Source organism: Jatropha curcas, chromosome 8, assembly GCF_041381405.1.
Source record: "Jatropha curcas cultivar XTBG-Jc1 chromosome 8, XTBG_Jcur_1.0, whole genome shotgun sequence".
NCBI classification, from domain to species: domain Eukaryota; kingdom Viridiplantae; phylum Streptophyta; class Magnoliopsida; order Malpighiales; family Euphorbiaceae; genus Jatropha; species Jatropha curcas.
In genome coordinates, this window is record NC_143158.1 from 14,714,934 (window position 1) to 14,720,670 (window position 5,737).

Here is a 5,737-nt window from a genome sequence, read left to right on the forward strand (position 1 = left end):
GCTTGTTTTAAACTATGAAGAGCTTTAGTAAGTTTATAAAAATGATTTGGTTTTTCATACATTTTAAAACCGGGTGGTTATTCTACATACACTTCTTCATTTAGAAAACCGTTTATAAAAGCAATTTTTACATCCATTTGATACAGCATGAAGTTTTTAAAACAAGCAAATGCACAAAGCTTCTAATGGCCTCAAGTCTAGCAACTGAAGTAAGGTTTCATCAAAATTGATGCCCTCTTCTTGATTGTACCCTTGAGCCACTAATCTAGCTTTGTTTCTCACAACTTTACCGTGTTCATCAAGCTTATTTCTAAACATCCATTTTGTTCCAATAATATAATGGTTTTTAGGTCTAGAAACAAGTTTCCAAACTTAGTTTATCTCAAACTGATTCTGTTCTTCTTGCATAGCAACAATCCAACTTTCATCATTTTGAGCATCTTCTATATTTTTAGGTTCTATTTGAGAAACGAAAGAAACATTATCAAACTATCTTCTAAGTTGAGTTCTAGTCATCATCCTTTCTAAAGGGTTATCAATGATGTCCTCTTGAGGATGATACTTGTGGAATCGCCACTCTTTTAGTAAGTCAAAATTTTCATTTTCTAATTTGTCAGTAAGACTGATAACATTCTGATATGGCATTATGACTATTAATGTTTCAGTATAAGTATATATTCTGATAATATCTTGATATAGTACATATGCTCTGAATCCATCTAATAAAAAGGATATACTCTAAATTTATTCTGATGTGGTGTACATTTTGTCGACATTCTGAAGTAGTGTGTGTTTGAAATATAAAGAAATATGATCATTGATACCTGAGTTGTTTGTATTCTATTACATTGAGAATTGAAACGAGCCTCATGAGATATGAATTACTAATGTTAATACTGTTATATGATTACATGTGACACAAGTTACTTAAAGTCATACAGTTATGTTGTTGCTTGTAATGCAACTTTCTTATATTGCAACTAATGTTTAATTACTTGGAATTCTGGTTACTATTGTTATAACTTTGCCGTGTATTTAAGCTTATTAAAATGATGTATAATCATTTGTGTTAGAGTTATAAGGTGAAACTCCTTGCTTGATAACCATTGTATTTAGATGGAGTTGATATGAACTGTTATGTTTGATGCCATGGATTATATGGTTTAAATATGTATGGTTTCAGTGAACCATACTTGTGTGCCTGGTGTATGCATCTATATGTTGAGTACCGCTAAGTTTTATACTCAGCGCGATGATTTCATCTCACGTGGTTGAAGACTTGGATTGTTGTTTAGTTCCTGAGTATCTACAGTCAGAGGATGAAGTCTTCAGATCTCCAGTCATAGGTGAGAGTCCTTAAAGTGGACTCGTGGCATGTGTTAGTTTTATTTCATTGAGGGTATTGGTTCTATCATTAGGGTTTCTAATTAATAAGTTTAGGAACATTGTAATTATTTTTGGATTAAATACTTTATAAGTCTCTTGTTTAAGTATTACTGGAATTAGTTCTGATATTTCGTCTGAAATCTTTTATCCTATTTTAAATTTATTGAACTTCTTTTAAGATGTAAGGTTGATGTATCATGTGGACTATGTTTTTTTTCCTAGACTATTTTAATGAGTCTGTTTGAGGGGCTTTACCTATAATCTCATTTGAACAAATTTTGTTATCTACTAAACTTAATTTGTTATATAAGTTTATTACTCAGTATTCCGCTTCATACTTTAAAATTTTTGAAACTCCAACATTTTTATAAAATAAACTTTTTTTTATTAATTAACTGAATAAGTATTGAGCAATTAAGTCAGTATGTGTCTTCGGCGGAATGTAACATCTTTTGCTTGGTTCTGCGGGAGCGAAAGGGGTATTACATTCATAATCAAGTTGGTTAAATGTAATATGATATGTATATGTGTTGCGAATAAAATTTGTTATTTAATCATTCAAATTTTGTATATAATAAGTTTTTATATCAAAAAATCATACTAATATGAGGCAAAGAATAATTATAGGGGTGGTTTGACCAGTGCAAACTAATACAATAAGGGAATTTTTAATAGGCATAGAGAGATTAAGAAAAAAAATCTAAGTTGTATCTACCCAACACTTTTGCTCCTGTAACTGGTTTATTTGATGAAAATGAAAATTGTTGTGAGGACCCTCAGGCTATGGGTAATATTGTGATTGATTATTTTAATAATTTATTCCCTAATATGTCTACTGACTGTGACCTGCTAGTACGACTTATCCCTTCTTCTATTCTCGAGGTCGATAATAATTTATTGCTAGCTCCTTTTTCGTGGATGAGATATGGAAGGCTTTGTTTCAGATGCACCCGGACAGAGCGCTGAGCCCGGATGGCATGAATCCGTGTTTTTACTAGAAATTCTAGGTATTGTGGGGGATGGTTACGCAATGCTGTCTTAGCTGGTTGAACTCAGGTATTTTTTTCAGATTCTCTTAATGTCACTAATATTGTGGTGATACCGAAGATTAATAAACCCCAACATGTCAAAGATTTCAAGATTATTTCTTTATGTAATGTAATCTATAAAATTGTAGCTAAAGTCCTAGCAAATTAGCTTAAAGTTGCCTTGGATAAAATCATTTCAGTCTCCCAATCAGCTTTTGTGCCTAGATGGCTGATAACAGACAACATCTTAGTAGCTTTTCAACTTATCCGTTTCATGAAAAGGAAAACTACGGGGAAGAAGTGCCTTGCAGCTTTGAAAGTTGATATTAGCAAGGCATATGATTATGTGCATTGGGATTTTTTGGAGGCCGTTATGCAGAAAATGGGATTCATGGATAGATGAATAGAATCAATTATGTTGTGCATTTGTCCTGTGAAATATAACATTTGTTTGAATAGAAGTGCGGTTGGTTAGGTCACACCAGCGTAGGGTTTATGACAGGGGGACCGCTTTCACCATATTTATTTTTTATCTGTGCAGAGGGGTTGTCGGCTTTATTTAAGCGCGCAGAACTTACTAGGGATATTCATGGGTGTAAGCTGAATAGTCGGGCCCCAAGTGTTTCATATATCATGTTTACCATCGATAATTACTTCTTTTTCGAAGCCACGAAGTGAGAAGGGACTGTAGTTAAGAACATTTTGAATACCTATGGACGGGCATCGGGACAGTCAGTGAATTTTCAGAAGTCAGGTATGTTCTTCAGTCCTAATGTACCTAAGAATATAAAATTATCTATTCGAATATTTAAAGGGTCTCAACTCCTTTAGACCATGACCATTACTTTGGACTCCCTTCCTTGATTGGGAGAAGTAAGAAGCGTGTTTTTGCTTTTTTGCAAGATCATTTGTGGAATAGATTACAGGAGTGGAAGCATCGTTTTTTGTCTAAAGCCGGGAAGGAAATGTTGTTGAAATCCGCAGCACAAACTATATCATCTTACTGTATGAGTATTTTTCCCATAACTATTTCTTTATGTGTGGAGCTGGAAAGAATGATGAATAGTTTGGTGGGAAAAAAAAAAAACAAGGATGATAGGAGATCTATTCATTGGCTGTCATGGGAGAGGATGTGTGCAAGTAAGCGGAAAGGAGGGACGGATTTTCGACACCTTCATAGTTTCAATTTAGCACTTTCGGGTAAGCAGGGTTGGCAATTATCCACCAACCATAGTACTCTTCTATCTTTGGTCCTCAAAGCTAGATATTATCCGGATGGAAATATTTACGATACCGATTTAGGGAATAACCTAAGCTTTACATGGAGGAGTCTTATGCATTCTCAGCAGGTGCTAAGTGAAGGAACTCGATGGAGGGTGGGGGATGGTCTTTACATTAAAGTTTTCTCCGACCCATGGCTAAATAGGGACGGGAGGTTCTATGTGCAACCTGTGGCTCTTGATGGGTTTGAGACGTTGCTAGTCTTTAACCTCATTGATCAAGCAAGACGGAAGTGAGATGTGGATATTATAAGGGGTCTGGTTGCACCTGAGGAAGCTATGATTATTCTTCAAAACCCTTTGAGTTTGAGTTCTGTCTCGGACAAGCTTTTGTGGCATTGGACAAAGAATGGTTGTTAGGACAGCTTACTTCTTGGCCTTTCAACGAATCTCTAATCATACCTCTCCACTGATTCCTATTTGGAAAGCCTTATGGAACATGCAATTGCATGGCAAGCTGCCAGAGAAACACTCCCCACATGCTCTAACTTAATTAAAAAATCGGTCCCTGTTGCTAATTTAGTGTTTCTACTATGGTATGGAGGAAAATACACCACATGCTACTGTCTTGTGTCCAAGGGCTTTGGCCTGTTGGTCTATTTTGCAGGTATCCATGGCTGACTTTGCAGGTGAAACGTTCTTAGATTGGTTTGGGGCTATTCATCGTGCATATGATAATGAGAAGCTAAAGGTGTGTAACAGTGGCATGGCTTCTGTGGTTCCATCGGAACCTGGCTACCTGGAAATTGGAGCAGCACCAGCCTACTGTTACAGTGTCGTTGTGGATGGCTCATTAATTTGTATAATTGGCGTAAAGCACAAGAAACTCTCCATGCAGCGAACGTTGAGGATGAGGACAATGTGGTATGCTGCTGGAAGGGTCCCCCACTGGGTTTTGTTAAGTGTAATATCGATGCAACTACCTTCGGGAACCAAAACCGGACTAGATACGGTGTTGTGCTCCGTGATAGTAATGGAGGTTTTCTCCTGGGATCATCAGAGTATTGTCACGGCGTTTACACAACTAGCCAGACGGAAGGCCGTCGGACTACGTGAGGTCCTCTCCTGGATCAAGCAGAGGGAATTTCAAATGTATTTGAGACAGATGCTCAGGATTTTTGGAAGGAATAGTTGGGCTCTTCTTCGAGGATTTCTGAATGGCACCTCATCTTGGAAGATTATCGTCATATAATTAGCAACAGCAACAATGTTATAGTTTGCTCGGTTGGAGGCAAGCGAATAATGTCGCTGATACTTTAGCAAAGGCCTCTTATTATTATGCTAGCTTCCAAATTTGGTTTGAGCTTCCTTTAGCTATTGAAGCTCTTATGATAAATGACAAATTATCTTGCATACTACATCCTCTTTCTTTAAAAAATAATGTTGAAGATCCTACAGAGGACTCGCCACGTCCTGTCCTCGTATGGAATGGCAAGCCATGGCATGTTGCTTAGGTTGATACTGAATTGTTTAAGGTGTTTAAGGTCGTCCAAGTGTGGTACAAATTTAGAAGTCCTCTGAAATATGAAATTTACCAACTTTAATAGGTACATCTTCTAAGATTTCAACCATGGATTTATCCGCCAATTGCGATTAAGTGATGATTCAGTTTTAAAAAAATTGTTTAGGGCATCAAACTGACATTAGCTCCAAAATGATAGAGGCATTCTTATACACACATTACCAATACAAGATCCTTAAGTTTAGGAGAAATGTCATTTTGCATTGTATTCTTTCATGTCTCATATTCTTCGAGCTCCCTTTTGTTTGATAGGATCTTCTTGAGAAATTTAGCATATATAAACATTTGAGAGTGGTTTCATGAGGTGAACTTTGATACAGACCTCCAAGAATTTTAAGAAAATGTCTCACAGATGAATCCATGGGCAATTGTTTTTCAGCACACTTTGCATCCCATCTTTTCTTGCAATTATTTTTCAATCCATAGGCTTCACTTATTTTGTTTACTTAACTGGTTTTAATTTAAAACAATCATTCACCAATCCATTTATCCACAATCCTACAGCAGCTGCAAAACAAAGG

At 36.3% G+C, this 5,737-nt stretch overlaps 1 long non-coding RNA gene across 1 annotated transcript; it reads left to right on the forward strand.

Annotated features, from left to right (window-relative positions):
- The first annotated feature begins 2,312 nt into the window (after positions 1-2,312).
- Positions 2,313-5,052, forward strand: LOC119370420 (uncharacterized). The gene is made up of 2 exons (XR_016322181.1): positions 2,313-2,442; positions 2,956-5,052. It is a non-coding gene; the product is annotated as an uncharacterized LOC119370420 (long non-coding RNA).
- The last annotated feature ends 685 nt before the right edge of the window (positions 5,053-5,737 follow it).